The following is a 17,817-nucleotide window of genomic DNA, read 5'->3' as shown; positions in this document are numbered from 1 at the left end:
CCATTTTTTCAGTTTGCTTTTTTCAAAACCTAGGAAGTTACCCTTGAAAAAAATACAGTGAAAGATTATTAAGGTTTCCACATCAATCACTGAAAAGTTAGGAAAGACCAGAATTCAGGTTCCCTGTGCAATCTTAATCCATTCCCTCTTGTGCATATGTATTATGATCCAATCTTTAATTACATGATCACATATCTTTTTTTGCACAGGATCTCTTGGTCATTAAGTTCAATGGATGGACCTGCTTTTGAGATGAACCAGGGTTAAGTAGTAAATGCCATCTGCTTCATTTGTTGCTGAAGATGGAAGGTGTGTAGTGAATGAGGTGGGAATTGCAGGAATTAAAAAAGGCTCATGGTTAAGGCAGTTGATTGCTGCCCTGGGGAACTAGATTTTCTCTCTGTCTCTGCCAAGGAGTTTCAGTGACACTGAGCAAATCACTTAAACCAATTTAGTCACTGGTAATCACTGTGTGTTAGCCTCATTTTCTGATTGCCTGATTTGCTACACTGTGCTCTGATCGGCACAAGTGCTAAGCATTCAGGTGCAACTGAAGTCAATCAGGGCTGTGCCTAATTCTGGTATTTTCTAACTTTCAAGTGCTTGACCTTAATAATGTTCTTTTAATGTAGTTTGTGTGTAACGTATTATATACATATGGAGCCTGATTCTGCAAACCCCATGCAGGCAAACACTTGCACCAAAGCAAAGCACTTCAGCATTCATTTAGCTCTAAGCATGCGAGTGGTCTCATAGGTATATGGTCAATGCATCTTGGAGTGAGCCTCCTAGCCCAGGTCCACAGATTTGTTTTAGCAGGGCTTGTGCTAGCACACTAAGAATAGCTATGTAAACGTTGCATCTTGGGCTGAAGCTTGGGCTTTAAAATCTGTCAGCTGGGGATGAGCTTCCAAACCTGAGACACAACTACCCAGCTATTTTCAGTCTGTGTATCCAGGCTTGGAGGCTTGCTCCCAGATGCAATGAAGTCATACCCTCTGACTTCACTTATCACTTCATAGTCCATGGGACTGCTCACATGCTACCCTTTCTGTGGGAATTCTTATGTACTTAAAAGTTAATCCCCTGTTTTGCTAGATTCTGTTCCATAACCCCAATAGAGTCAACAACCCATTGTATGACTAACGTAAGTATGGAAAATTTAGCAAACCATTCATATGCACAGACTTGTATGGACAGAGTCCATAACTTGGATACATAAAATACAACATTTTCCCCTTTGTAGTGAAAAGGAATGTTTTTACTGAGTGTACTTTTAAATACTTTACTGAGTGTACATTTTAAATAAATTCATGGAATTTAGTTATACATCTAAAATAAGAGCTTTTGCATCATATTTTAATAACATTTCTGTGCTTAAGCTTTTTTCTTTCATTACTTTAAAGTGATTTCCACTTTTAAGATGCCTCCATATATCCAGTTCCCTGAGCTGATGTATTGAAAGGGACAAATCTTGTTTGCTTTAGTCACATGAGTATCCCATTGCAATCATTAGGACTCCTTGTTCAAGGACACTAATATTTGGCTCAAAAAATTTAATAAATGTCATGCAACTGACAGACAACTTCATATTTAAAGAGGAAAACCATGCTAATTGTGTTTACTGTTTTTTCTTAAAATGGGATCCAAAAGTTACCATTTAAAATATGCCTGTTTCAAAAGAAATTACATAAGTATAATTCATCTGTATTTGATATTTTAAGTCTCTTTACACATATATCCATCTCTCATATTTTTGTATAAACCTAAAAGCCCAGAAGGGAATTATCATGGTGCTCTATATATACTTGCCCCTGTGGGAGACTGCACTACAGGGGGGGGAAAGACTTAGAAAGATAACATTCATTCATCTAAAATGGGAGACAATTCAGTCTAGGGGATAAGGCACTGAACTGGGACTCAGGAAATCTGGGTTAAGTTTCTGGCTTTACCACTAGCATTCTGGTGACCCTGAGCATGTCACTTCCCTCCCTGTACCTCAGTTTTCCCCCAACTGTAAAATGGGATATATGGATCTCCTTTGTAAAGTGCATTGAAATCTAAAGTGCAATAAGAGCTGGATATTATTAAATCAGACATAACACAAGTTTATTTTGTCATTTTTAATTAAAATTACATTTCTTCTTTCCATCCCCCTCCCTTTTTTGGGAGGGGGGCACATTGTAAAAAAAAATGCATGTAAATGTGTATCCATGGGTATCCCTCCACCCTTCCAATGGGACCAGGATTTCACTCAAATGCACACAGGCAGCTCTCTTCACAGCCATTTGTACAACATGAATCTTCAATTCATATTATGCAATATGGGGACCAATATTCTGCAAATATATCCCCTAGTTGAGCCTCTGCTTAATAGAGCCAAGTCATAGTAATGAACAACAACTGTGGTAACACTGGCAGGTTTGTCTCTTGCTTTCTCTATGAAACTGTTTAAAGATGTGATCCTGCCCAGTGATAACAAGAGCTGAAAGCTCTTATCTCCATTTCATTCACTTTCTTGGCATGACTCCCCAGATCATACACCACAAGTCAAAAAAATTCAAAGTTAACACTGACACAGCATGCCCAACTCACACACAGCATGTCCTGTTCAGTGTAAATGGTGCAATAGTTAAAGGCAAGAAAACTACACGTTAAAAAGAGGGACTATGTATAAAACTTTCACAAATTAGGAAGCACTCAGATATTGTTCCTGATAACTGTCTGTGGGGGGCATGGATCAGCATTCATGTTGCACTCCCCATCAGTACCCGGTCTGGGCCAGGGAACTGAATGATCCAACAACCTGACCAAATTCTGTGATGAATCCTGGTCAAGTGCCACCTGAGGCACATTGTGCATGCACTAAGAAGATGATTGTCAGTAGGTAATAAAAAGGATCAGGTAATACATCCGTCTGCCACAAAGAATTAGTGATCTACTGAGGAACTGTGTCACAGGAGGTCCTTCCCATGGCAGACCATGCCACGACACATATGCCCGGCTCTCAAGGACTCCACAACATTCTCTCAATTCAATACCCACTTTGAGACCAGTTCCTTAAAAAAATATAGCCCAAACAGTCCATAACAAAAGTCTCAAACAGTCCATATCTCACACCCAGTGTAAGCAGTCCTTAAAATCTCAAGATGTCTAGGCTCTCAACACCCCACATACCACACTCCAGTGTCTTCCATCGCTCCAAGCTCTTCAGTCCTCTCCTGTCCTTTTACCAGGCCAGTCACCCCAGCCCTTCCAGCTGGAGTGCAACATTTCTCTTTCCAGCGGGAACCCCCACATTCCTCTGTGCTGGAGTGCATCCTCACCAAGAGACTATCCCTCGCTCCCCCTGGCCCTGTCACTCTTCCCCTGAGTTCAGCTTTCCCGCATGCAGAGGTCAGCATATAAGTCCCTCTGCTGTTCCCCTACCTTCAGCCTCTTCTGGCTCTTGCCAACTGAACTGATTTTTAAGCCAAAGAGATGCAGTCAACTCCCTTGGCTGCTCCCTGACCTTTAGCCTGGCAGGGAGCACTCATCTACCCTTTTCCTGACTGACACGGGCACCTTTGACTCATCAGATGTCTCCATTCTAGGGCCCAGGTGTCCACATTTAAGCCCACATGGGCTCAGCTGACAAATCACAGTTGCAATACCTCTTCCCTCTTAAAGGGCCAGTACCACACTGTGACACTGCTTCCCTCTTAAGTTCTTTCCTACCCCTAGGGCAAGCCTTCCACAATACAGCCTTACTCTGGGTCTCCCACCCAAAGGAGTTCCCCCATAAATATCATCCCAGACTTTTCCTAGACCAAAACCAAGATGTTCCCTTGCAGAAATATTTAACACAGGACATCATAGAGGGTTTCCCAAGTTCCCCCCACAGTCCTTGAAACTAATTCTGAAGGGGACAAGTATTTAAATCATCCTTGCCAGGGTAACAAAGTTCAACAAACAACTCAAATGTCCTTACAAAAAGGTCTTTGGCCACAACTTCGGGCCCTGTATTTCCCATACCCTTCTCTCAGGGTCCTACATCATCTTTTACCCCTTCTCTGGCTTCATGTCATCTCACAAGTCCAGGCCCTCCCACTACACCAGATTCCAGCCCAAGGACCCTGTAACTAGCAGCCAAGGTCTGTTCCACAAGACTCCTTGCTGCTGCCTCCCTGGACTTATTTCTACCCAGCATGTGTCATACTTTCTCCCCTGCAATCCTTCTAAGTTCACCCCTCTCTCAGGGCTGGGACTCTCAGATCTCACCCCTGGAATCCCCCAACAAAATTCCAAACCAACAAAATTAAACATAAACTCACTTCCACCCTCCTTAGACTTGGTCTTTTGTTCCTCTCTAGTTTCCCTTGCTCTATTCAAATGCCTCCCAGAGCTCTCTCCTAGAAGGTCTAGGTCCTCCCATTTTTTTCAGGGCACAGAACCAGAACCTGCTCCAACCCAGCAGCTGCTCTGTATCTCTCCTGGTTACTTGACAGATTTCTCTACTCAGGCAAGGATCCCAGGGCTTATTCTTCCCCTGGGCTTTTTCCTTGATCCTCCTGGTCTCCCTAATCCCAGAGAATGTCTGCAGAGTTCCTCACTCTCTATGTATACTTTCTTTCTTTCCCTATCATTTTATGGTGCAATAGCCTCAGTGTGTGAGGTTATGATGGCCACCTACTGTAGTTTTCACATAAGCAAAAATCTCTATCCTCTCACCAAGTCCTGTATTTTTAAAAAGCAAAGTAATGCTTTTTTAATGCTATCCTCCTTTGTCAGTACTCTCACCCATCCTTTCAGAGCTATTGCCTCTTTCTGCTCTAAACATCCTGCCTAAACTAGCCACCCAGTTCCTTTCCCAGATGGGACTCATCTTTAATTAAGGCTGGCCCACCCTCCAGGTGGAGCCAGGTATCATAATTAGCCTCTCAGTCCCACCTTAACTCTTTCAGAGCCTGTGTAGGGTACACAACCCATCACAAACGGATTGCTTTTTCATTTCATGTTTAATTTTTATTACATTCAGACAGACTCATTAACTGTACAAGCTGTTGCCTTACATACTGTAAGACAGCATTTGACAAAGCTGAGGGCTCCATCGGCTATCAAGAAAGTGAAATCAACAAATGGGAAACATGGAGGGAACATTCATTACCATAGTTACAATCCCGCCCCTCCAACTAGGTCTTCATGTATCCCCACTGGAATGCATCCATGTAAGCAATAAAAGAGGGTTTCCAATGTACGAGAAGTTAAAGCATAGCTGAGGTAGTATTGTAGATATACTATTCTAGGAATTAGATGAATGATTTTATTGTGTCATAATACACTGACTACAAGGAGCCTGGTTTGACAAAGCTGATATCCTTTACTTTAACTATTTGACATTTAAACCATCTTCCTAGCAACGTTTTATCATGATCTGAAGTTGGTAGATATTGTAGATAATCTGCCTGCAGTTCCTGAATCTTAAGACATCCATTTACTAGACAAATTAAGATTTCTGCTAATATTAAACTATGAAAATATCATGTCTGTCTCTTGTGTAGCTCAACTGGTGTTTGCTAAGAAAGAATAACAATGGCTGCCTAGCTGAGACTGCTTCTATCTTGATGCTGTAGTTAGGCATGTGTGTGCAGTAGTTATAAAAGAACAATTTGCTTTTTAAAAGATCAGATAAATATGTTGTTAGTGAATATCAAAAATTGACAGGAAATGTGTGGGAATAAGACAGACTTTAACACTTCCGAGTAAACACTCAACAGCAATCAAGGGTCCTCAAAACTAACTTTTTAAAAACAATTCCCTAGGATGTGTATCATTCAGACTGGCTGATTTATTCCTGCTCTGATATTCTTAGTATCCATTGATAGTTATTTTTAACTAGATCTTGCTTACCTTCATGATTGCCCAAACAACCATTCCTTATTGTTCTTGTGAAATACCTATTTTTAAAAGTATATACAGTATCTTAGTTTTAAATAATGTAATTTCTTCTTTTATTAATGGATCTGGTTTTTTTGCTGGTGCTTTCTCCCCCGATATACTTATAAAATCTGTTATGCCTCCTAATTCCTGTGGGCAACATTAATTTATTCAGCTACTGAATGCCTTAGCTATAGTTACAAGAAGTCCATGTCACTGAATGGGTTTAGACTTAATTCAAAATGAAAATTTTGAAATATGAAAACTTGCAATTCATTTATATAACACACTTATCTAATGATTTGAAAAAAAAATCCCAGTATTTCCCATTTGTGGTATTAGACACCAAGGCTAAGGCCTGCTCGGCAGCCTGGCTTTATTATGTCACCCAAGCATGCATCACTTTTATTAATTATTTGTATCAGAATAGTGCCACAGGGCTATGATCCTGATCAGCACATCTTTGTGCTGGGCACTATACATACATATAGTATACTGCCTTGATGAGTTTACAATCCAAGAATTGCACCTCAATGCTTTTTGTGGTCTTGGGTTTTGTTTCCTCACTGCAGCATTTACTGAAGATGTTTTGGGAGGGAGAAGGATCTTTGTTTGAGATTCAGCCCTGTCTGTTTGAGAGGGAAGTATACAAGTCTTGTACCAGGTACATGAAACCTAAAAGCTCAGATCTCACTTTTCTCTAGCCTCAACCGCTCAAACAATTCTTCTATGACATCACTAGTGATTGGCTCCAGTTTGAAATTCTGCCTGAACTGCTCCTGTTTGAAATGCCATCTCAGTGTCTCCCTTGAGTTACCACCTGAAGGGGGGATAAACTGCTTGTTACAGGTTGATTTTTATATTTCATGGCTTCTACAGGTTGCATAGTGAGATATAGTATATAGGTATATCTAGGTTTAGAGTGATTAGTACAATAGACATCCAAGTTCTAACATAATAATTACCTGTTTCTTCTCAACAACACTGTATAATTTGTCAAGTTAAATAAGACATATTTAGCTTACTAGGAACGAAGGCATGAAAATCAACATGGCAGAGCCATTCCTCTAAGCAGCTCCAGAAGTTAATTGAGCCTAAAATTGCAAATGTTCTTATGCCTTCAAATGCAAAAGCAATTTCTTGTTCAGGAGCGGTGTTTGTGTTTAGAGATCAACACACTTCTCCAGGGAAAAGGACTCTTTCTAAGTAACTTTATTTAATAAGAGGACATTTAAAAAAATTAATTTCCACAGGCTGCTGTCAAAACATGACATTTGTACCAATAGGCTATCATCTCAGCTATGTAGCCAATTACCCAGTTCCCACCACAACAGATGGAGTGTGACAATCAGATGATGTGTCATGTGGGTCCATCTGAATTTGATTAAATGAATCTTTTGCTGAGAGTGAAGCAAAGAATACACTGGATCATTTCTATTTAATGTGGTCACACCCTAAATGAGATCTTTCACCTTGTTTTTGTCACTTCTCGCTGAATGTAATGGCAGTGAAAATTTCTTAGACTGAACTCTGCTTGTTCTTAATTCTTTTTGTTCTGGAACGTGAGCATAGGCATGGGAACTAGGAGTGTGGGGGTTGCTGAGGCACCCCTAGATTTTGCATGGGGTCCCAGACGCCAGCCCCGTGCCCAGGAGCTCTGCTCCTGGCCCTGGCCTGGATCTCCACACCCACCCCTAGCTGTGGCACCTGCCAAGCCTGCTTTACCCCATCCACGTCCTCCCTGCCTTCTGGGAGCCATAGCCTTGCTCCCGGTCCCAGCTCTGGGGGGCACTGCTGACTTGCTGCTCAGGAAGAACATTCTTTGGTCTGAGCTTCTCCTTGGTCTTTGGAGTCAGGGACATGGAGATGAGATGGGATGACGCAAGAGCTGCCAGGATTTTTCAAAATCTCTTTTTAAGAATCCCAAAAAGGGCAACAACAACAACAACAAATGGGTGGCATAGTTTATCCCCTCGTTATTTTTGTCCACAAATTAGGCCTGTTTTGGGTCATTAATCTTTGGTTTTACATCTTCTGTTTTTACCAAGCATGTTTGCATCATTGTCCTTGAACCAGATCAGTAGGCCCTTGTTGCCTGAACTAATTTAGTCTCTCTGGTTTCTTTGCACCTGTTTATAACATTCATTATTAAAAACAACCTATTTTCTACCAACTTTTGTTATGTTAGGTTATTATAACATCTTAGAAACTTTCACAGATTGTTTACAGATAAGTTTGCAATTAAAGTAAATTTTTAAGGCCAATTTTACACCACCACAGGGTCTTGAAACAGAGAGGCAGCCAGAAGCATGTAAGTTAAAATCAAAAGAGAAAAGAAATGGGATTGGAGAGGGGAAGACGTGAACTTATATTGCCTGCAGCTTTGTGCGGTGGGGGGCATTTCAGACCCCCCTCATGTGTGGCCTTGTGGAACATTAACTAAAAAGGATGAAATGACTGCTTCCCTGATGTGTGCACCAGACAGCAAATCAATAGCCAGCAATTTAAAAGAGTGTGTGTCAATATCAAGCCCCACAGCATTGTTTTCTGATGCTTTTGACATTTGTTCTAAGTACATTTAATGGACTTCTTGCATTGGTATCATATAAACAACTTTTCTGACCCTCCACTAATCTATATAACACAAAGCTTCCTCCTAACATCATTGTGGGGTTCATGCGTGTGTTTAAGGATATAAGATGAAGACATTCTTAGGAAATGTTTTTTAGAAGCCCCCATTGCTGCTGCAGTCTTATGGCACTAACCATTAAAGACAGCTGAACGCTGGTTACATGGGCAGAAAGATCAAAAGGCCTAAAGAGACCGTGACCTTGACCCTGTGCCTTATGACCCAGAGAGAGTATTTAAAATAAAAAAGGTAAAAGGTTCCTTAATTTATATACATAGTAGACCTGTCCCATGTCAGAGTAAACTAGATCAAAGAGAAGAAGAAATTAGATATTAAGGACCAAAAGCCAGGTTCTGCCACCCTTACTCACTTTGGGTGAAATCCTGGCCCAATGAGAGTTTTGTCACTGATTTCAACGGGGCTAAGATTATACCCTTTCAGCTGGATTTTAATTTTACAGTTAGCCTAAGTAAGGGGTGGCATGTAGTTGTCCTATCCCAGAGAATGAATTATATCTCAGAGAGCCACAATTTCTCCCCTGTTCCCTCTTTGCTCTGGTGAGCAGGGGAGCAGGAACTTACTTCACTTATCTAGGCCAGGGAGTTGGGGGATTTTCCCTCTTCTTGTTCTTCTCTATCTCTGTCCCACCCACTTCGGAAAAGTATCAAACATATAAACCCTGGTTGTTTCAGCCTTGTGACTGGTTGTGACTGTTTCAGCCCTGTGTTGCAATCTCAGAAGGAATGAATATGGGAATAAATGGACTCTTATTGTGAGTAAGGCAGTGGTTCCCAACCTTTCTTGTGGGAATTGCAAATTGCTATTCCCAGAAGATTGTGATGGGCACATTTCTCGGCAGCTTTTCAGCGGTGCAGTGTCCTGCGGGCACACAAAAATGCCCTGGCGGGCGCCATGACACCCACAGGCACTGCACTGGGGACCCCTGAAGTAAGGTCTGTGTCAATTTAGTCCATTAGTACCTTATTCAATGAGTACATACACTGTTTCTATTCAAGGAATAAGGTGCATCTTGGAGTGAGTATAGTTGGCAGAATCCATCCCAGAGAAAAGAAGGCTGGTCTAGAGAATAAGGATGCCTTTGTAACTAAGATGGTAACATAGACTATAGAAGATTTGATTCTGGTAGAGATGTCTGAATGCCTCTGTTTATTCATAGATTTCAAGGTCAGAAGAGACAATTTTGATCATCTAATCTGACCTCCTGTATATCAAAGGCCATAGAACTTCCACAAAATACTTCCTAGAGCAGAGGTTCTCAAACTGTGGTCCATGAGCTTCATTCAGGTGGTCCGTGGATAGTTCCCTCTAAGATGCGCACATTGGCAGCAGCACACAAGAGAATGAAGGGCCACCCACCTAATTAGCAGTGCCGCACAGGTGTGACTCCACTAATTAGGTGCCTGGACCCTGGAGAACACACACATGTAAGGTGAGGTGGTGGCCTTAGGGGGAATAGTGGATAGGTGGGAAGGGGCAGTGGGGTGAGAAGAGGGGGTAGAGAGAATTGGGATGTGCAGGGCTGTGGCGTCCAGAGAAAGAGGCGACTTTCACCAGCTCCAGGGCTGTGGCTGCTGGGGAGAGACGGCCCTCCTTCCCAGCCCAGCTTGGGGGCTGCCGCAGCAGGGGAGACCCTCCTCTTTCCCAGCCCAGCTTGGGGGCTGCAGTGGCGGGGGAGAGAGGGCACATCCATCGCATTAGAAAGGTAAGACTACTGATATTAAAATATGAGTTGTGTGCTTTTATTTGTAGACCAAAAAACATTAATTATTAAAGGTTTTTTTTATATAGCACTTTTATCCAAAGTGCTTTACAATAGTTAGCTAACGCAACAAACAACATTTGGAAAAATCATTAAGTCGTCTGCCGAGACCCTCAGTAATTTTCAAGTGGTCCACAAAAAAAAAGTTTGAGAACCGCTGTCCTGGAGGATATCTTTTAGAAAAACATCCAATCTTGATTTTAAAAAATTGTCATTAATGAAGAATCCTCCATGCGCCTTGGTAAATTATTCCAGTTGTTAATTACTCTCACCATTAAAAATGTATGCCCTCTTTCCAATCTGAATTTGTCTAGCTTCAATTTCCAGCCACTGAATCATGTTATACCTTTCTCTGCTTGATTGAAGAGTCCATTATTAAATATTTGTTCCTCAAACAAATATTTACAGACGGTGATTAAGTCACCCCATAATCTTCTCTTTGTTAAACTAAATAAAGTGAGCTCTTTGAGTCTACCACTATAAAGCACGTTTTTCATCTTTTAATCATGCTCAAAGATCTTCTCTGAACCATCACTAATTTATCAACATCCTTCTTGAGTTGTGGGTACCAGAACTGGTGACAGTATTCTGGCAGTGGGTGCATCAGTGCCAAATAGAGAGTTAAAATAATCCCTCTACTCCTACTTGAGATTCCCCTGTTTATGCATCCAAGGATCTCACTAGTTCTTTTGGCCACACCATCAGATGGGGAGTTCATGTCCCACTGATTATCTATCCTGACCCCAAAATCTTTCTCAGAGTCACAGCTTCCCAGGCTAGAGTCCATCATCTTGTAAGTATGGCCTGCATTCTTTTTTCCCCAGATGTACACATTTACTTTGTGCCATATTAAAATGCACATTGTCTGCTTGCACCAAGTTTACCAATGATCCAGATAGCGCTGAATTGGTGATCTGGTCTCTTCATTATTTTACCACTCCCCCAAATTTTGGGTCATCTGCAAACTTAATAAGTGATGATTTTGTTTTCTTCTAGGTCATCAATAAAAATGCTAAATAGCCTAGGGTTAAGTGCAGTGGGGCACCCCCCACCTTGGAATACACCCAGTCAATGAAGATTCACTGTTTATAGTTATATTCTGACACCTATCCATTAACCAGTTATCCATTTAATGTGTGCCATTATATTGTTCTAATTATTTAAATCAAAATATCCAGTGGTACCAAGTCAAACACCTTATTGAAGTCCAAGTACATTACATCAACAGTATCACACTTGTAATCTCAAAAAAAAAGGCTATCAAATCAGTTTGGCAGGATTTACTTTCCATGGACCCAGGTTGATTTGCATTAATTAAATTACCCTCCTTTAATTCTTTATTAATCAAGTCCTGTATCTACTGCTCCATTATTTTATCCAGGATTTGTGTCAGGGTGACAGGCCTATAATTACCCAGGTCATCCTGTTTACCCTTTTCCAAAATTGGCCCAACATTAGCTTTCTTCCCACCTGTAAAATAGGGGCGATAATACTTCCTTTGGCTATTTAGATGGTAAACTCCTTAGGGCAGGGAATGTATTTATTTTTACAACACCTAGTACAACAGAGCTTTGATCTTCCATGGCAGCAGAATGAAACCACTCTTGGCTGAGCACTCTGAAACAAAGCTGTCATCCCAGCAAAGGTGGGATTGGTTGACGTACATGATGATTGAAGCTGGGGTAGGGAAATGCCCTCCCACAGCAAACTTTAAGGTATTTTCCCGTTCAGACAATTTTAATCTGGTCCATCTTTCTCCCAAACATCCTTCAGAAGCTCACTAGGGGTTACTGTGGCCTAAGGCTGCAATAACCCTGTACTTCATCATGAAATGGGGAAGGTTTTTGGCATAAGCTCTCTCTCATTCCCCCTCATCCAATTCCCCCTCATCTCATTCAATCTACAACATGAGTTAGTATACACTGGTCCTGACCATCCTCAAAATCATTCCTAGTGGCCAGAAGGCAACTTAATATCATTTGGTCTGACCTTCTGTGTAACATAGCGATAGAATTTCACTAATAATTCCTGCAGTGGAGCACATCATTCTTCCCTCTACATGAGTGAACGCTGTCGAGCACACTAATTTGTGGTCGAATTGGATCATAAAGACAACCGGTGTCAATTTAAGGACTCTGAGTGAAGATGATATTATCACTTTCCCTTGCCAAGCTGATCCACTAGAAGATTAACTTCAATGTTAAATAGTTGTATCTGATTCCCAATTTGACTCAAAACAAATCTGGAAATACAGTGATGTTGGATGTGATCCAAAAACCGGAATTCACTTGTGCCCAGGAAATGGTTCAAATTTTCAAGAATTCTCCATTCTATTTGTGTGTATTCCTTTGTTTTGTTTTCCTTTTCTAACCACGTTTTAGGAATATAAATGTTATGTTTCAGAGTAGCAGCCGTGTTAGTCTGTATTCGCAAAAAGAAAAGGAGTACTTGTGGCACCTTAGAGACTAAAAAATTTATTTGAGCCTAAGCTTTTGTGAGCTACAGCTCACTTCATTGGATGCATTTGGTGGAAAATACAGTGGGGAGATTTATATACACACACAGAGAACATGAAACAATGGGTTTTATCATACACACTGTAAGGAGAGTGATCACTTAAGATGAGCCATCACCACCAGCAAGGGTGGGAAAGGAGGAAAACCTTTCATGGTGACAAGCAAGGTAGGCTATTTCCAGCAGTTAACAAGAACATCTGAGAAAAAGTGGGGGGTGGGGTGGGGGGGAGAAATAAATGGGGAAATAGTTTTACTTTGTGTAATGACTCATCCATTCCCAGTCTCTATTCAAGCCTAAATTAATTGCATCCAGTTTGCAAATTAATTCCAATTCAGCAGTCTCTCATTGGAGTCTGTTTTTGAAGTTTTTTTGTTGAAGGATAGCCACCCTCAGGTCTGTAATCGAGTGACCGGAGAGATTGAAGTGTTCTCCAACTGGTTTTTGAATGTTATAATTCTTGACGTCTGATTTGTGTCCATTTATTCTTTTACATAGAGACTGTCCAGTTTGACCAATGTACATGGCAGAGAGACATTGCTGGCACATGATGGCATATATCACATTGGTAGATGCGCAGGTGAACGAGCCTCTGATAGTGTGGCTAAATGTTATGATTTGGTTTGGTTTTGCTTTCGTTTTATCCTTCTTTCTTTTAATTCATTCCATTCTTTTACTCATCCCACAGTTAGGCTCCTATTCTCTCTCTTCCTTTCCCAGAATGAAGTCTAGGGACAGGGGTGGGCTGCAAAGCCTAAGCTTTAGCCCAAGCAGCAACTTCAAAGCACTATCCACACAACTTTGTTTAGAGCCTTAGCGTGAGCTCTGCTAACCTGAGTCTGCCAGCCAGAAAGACTCACTTCCAGGAACTGTGATATACACTTAAGGGCCAGCTGGTCTGTGACCAGCTAGCCCTGTTTGAAACCCAGCTGGGAGGAGTAAGGTAGTCCTTATAAAGGATTGAGAGTTCATCTGAAGGTTGGCTCCTGTGACTGGACTTGTAGAAGAGAAAGACAGACACACAGAATCAAAGTCTTCCGGGACCTATGGCCTGTGTTGGTCAGTGGAACAGCTTTGGTTTGTGTAACTTTGGAATTTTTTTTGTTTTAATTAATAAACTATTCCCTGAAGGAAGGGACTGAAAGAGGTTTGGGTGTGGTCAGGTATTAGTCCTTTCAGGGCTGGGATGACATGAAATCAATGGAAGTTGCATGGCGCCCCAGATGCATGACTGATAACTATCTGAAGTAAAGAAAGGAGAACTGGAATCAAATTAGAGGTGGATGAACAGCTCAGATAAAATTCATGTTCACATGATCTAGACCAGTTGAAAGGACTGAACATTGTAGATTCTATTTAGAAGAATTTGTCTGTCACCACAATCAAATACCAGTTCAGAAGAGTCCAAACTTCTCCAAGGCTTGGATGATAAGATAATGCTGGCTTCATGAGAAAAAATTGACTAAGAAGATGTCTATCTAGAGCTCTGAATACAGTAGAATCTCAGAGTTATTAACACCTCAGGAATGGAAGTTGTTTGTAAGTCTGAAATGTTCATAACTCTGAACAAAAAGTTATGGTTGATCTTTCAAAAGTTTACAACTGAACATTGGCTTACTACAGCTTTGAAACTTTGCTATGCAGAAGAAAAATGATGCTTTCCTTTTATTTTTTTTAGTAGTTTAAGTTTAACAATACTGTACTATATTTGCCTTTTTTCTCCCTTGCTGCCACCTGATTGTGTACTTCTAGTTCTAAATGAGGTGTGTGGTTGACTGGTCAGTTCGTAACTCTGGTGTTCATAACTCCAAAGTCCTATTGTATATGGAGGAAGGGCCAGCCATTTCCTCAGGCAGAAAGCTGTCTTCTGACACCTATAGTCTAGAATTGAGCTGCAGACATTGTGTGGACTCAGATATACACCTTAATGCAATGTCTTAATGTAATATTCTGCATTGTGGGGCATTTCAATTTTGTTTTCACAAAATTTTGCCGTTAGAAAACAAAAAGTGAGCTTCTGATCCAAGATGTCTTTGCATCTGATCCTTCTGAATGAAAACAATCAGAGTCAAAATGACTCTGGACTTTTACCTAGGTAGTGATGCAAGGCTATTTTGTCCTAGAGGACTTAATTATTTTACTGGAGATAAGCAAGTGAGTATCAGGATAATAATAATTATTTTTTACTAAGGGATTACTTAATTTCCAAAAGAAAAATTCTCCAGGAATGGAAGTCAGTGAAGGGGATAAACATTATAAGCCAAATTTTCAAATGCTCAAGGAACAGGTGAGTCAGGCCAAATGTATATGTATGGGTTACACAAGCAGAAGCTTGCATTTACATGCACAATGACTAGATTTTCACACCCATACGTGGGATTCAGCAGATCTAGCACATACATTCTGCATTTTGTGAAGCTCATCAACTGCATAAGCCTTTGGAAAATGGACTTACACTCAGTTTTAAGTGTTTTTGTTAATATTAAAAAAAACAACTAAATTGGAAGGTATAAAAATCTGAATTCTAGTCAGGTTTTCTAGAGCTTATTTTTATTCTGATACATTAGCTTTCCATTCTGTAAAATTCTGACTTTCATACATATTTGCTAAACAGATGTAGTGTAAGATTTAAGTACATAACTCTCAACTCATCAAAATACTTAAGCACCTGCTTAAACTTAAACATGTGCTTTTTATTTCCTTAATTGGGATAGTTTCCTGGATCAGACCTTAAAGTCTGTATAGCTGATCTAGCTCCCATTGAAGTTAATAGCCAATCTCCTACAGACTTCAGTGGGGCAGGACTGAATCATATGAGGCTGATTTTTCAGAGATATTGTGCCTCCAACAACTCAAGTTCAAGACAGTCAGCATGTGGGGGGCTTAGCATCTCTGAAAACACATGTCCGATGTAAAAGCCAAGGCATTAGTTAGAACAATAGTTCTTCCTCTTCACTGGAGCTGGTCAAATTTTTTTTTAAATGGAACAGTTTTCTGACAAACAATGCCCTTTTCACAAAACTAAAATGTTCAATGAGAAGATCTGAGTTTTGACAAAACTAACACCCCCTCCCGCACTTCCCATCAGGGTCTCTGGCTGCCTGCCTTGAAGGCTCTTGTCAATTTTACTTTCTGTCAGTGAAATTGACAAAAGCTTTCCTAGTGGGCTGTTCCTGACCTCCCCACAAGTTCTGAGAATGCAGAGGCAGGGAGTTGGCAGAGATGGAAGGAAGGCGGAGAGTCTGAGAACTGCCCGTCTATGCTTCTTTGCCCTGGAGCTTAGGTGCGGAGGCTGGGAGTCAGAGCAGCCAGGCTGCAGGCTCTTGTCAATGTCATCACTTGTGAATTTGCAGGAAACTAGGAAACCAAAAAAATCTCTTTTGGATTGCCTGTAACTGACATTTATCTTGAAGATCCTTCCTGCAAAATATGTCATGTTTTTGACATTTTGTTCTGGTTCGGGATGAAATTATTTTCAAAAACATGATTTTTTGGGAGGGGATGGGGGCGGTGTCAGGGATTTCCATTTTCCAGCTCTCTAATTTCTATGTTAAAATGATGGTCCAATGTGGACAACATGACATACATTGGAGATAGATAATTTATGCTGAATAAAGTTAATGAAATATTACTGAGTAAAGAATATCACTCTGCTGTGACATTGCACTCCATATGCTTGTGAATATGATGTAACTGGAATATGCTTTATGCAAAAAGTCTCTTGTAAGGTATCGTTACAAATCTCATAATCTACTGAGTGTGTTCATCCTATTTGTTTGCATGCATTATTTCTATGTCTGGAGTTAGGAGAATAAGATATAATCTTGTATTACTGAAGTAGACTATTAAGTGGAAGCCATTAAGGGTGCTTCAGAGTCAATGAACTGTAAATGGCTCTGTTTACTTGCAAACCTTCCTGTGTACCAGCCCAGGGAGAATGGAGGCTGGGGTCTCACCGGACATATGACCATGTCACATGATATTGGAATCCATCTTAATCCTTGTACTTTTCCACTGATGAGAAAGGGGTGGGGACAAGCACAGACAAAAGATTGCAGCCTTGTGCCAAACCTATAAAGGGGGTGGAGCAGGACAAAGTGGCTGCCAGTCATGAGAAAACCCCTGATTACCACCTGGAACTAACAAGAACTGTACCAGGGGAAAGGACTGGGCCCACACTAGGAAGTCTAGTCTGTGAAAGAAGCTTATAGGAACATCTTTGAGGGAGAGATAGTACCTGTAATCAGTTTCTTCATGTATTATGCTTAGACTTGAGTGTTTCTGCTTTATTTTGCTTGGTGACTTACTTTGTCCTGTCTGTTATTATTTGAAACCACTTAAATCCTACTTTTTATACTTAATAAAATCACTTTTATTTATTAATAAACCCAGAGTAAGTGATTAATTTCCAATTAAGGAAATACCTGTGCATCTCTCTCTATCAGTGTTATAGAGGTTGGACAATTTATGAATGTACCCTGTATAAGCTTTATACAAAGTGAAACAGATTTATTTGGGGTTTGGATTCCATTGGGAACTGGATGTCTGGGTGCTGGAGAGTGGTAACCTGCTGAGCTGTTTTCAGTTAAGTCTGCAGCTTGCGGGGTGTGGACCAGACCTGGGTCTGTGTTGCAGCAGGCTAACATGTCTGGCTCAACAAGGCAGGGTTCTGGAGTCCCAAGGTGGCAGGGGGGATTATTTTTGGAATTGGAAATCAGAAATAATTTAATCAGATCAGGTGACAGTCCCAAGGGGATCTCTGTGACGAAAACCCGTCACATATAATTTTTGCCATACAATATACCATTTGAATTTCAATCATCAATAATGCCACCATGGATGCTCCAGTAGTCTGCTTCATTAAAGAGTGGAAATGTAAAAAAGTGGTAGTTTATATGTGTTGTCAGCCTCAAGCCTTAGAATGAAGGTTTAACTCTGAACTTCAACCTATTTGCTAGACTCAGATGCACTGCATTAG

The sequence above is a fragment of the Dermochelys coriacea genome, chromosome 1 (assembly GCF_009764565.3).
Source record: "Dermochelys coriacea isolate rDerCor1 chromosome 1, rDerCor1.pri.v4, whole genome shotgun sequence".
NCBI lineage: Eukaryota > Metazoa > Chordata > Testudines > Dermochelyidae > Dermochelys > Dermochelys coriacea.
This window is presented reverse-complemented; position numbering follows the sequence as displayed.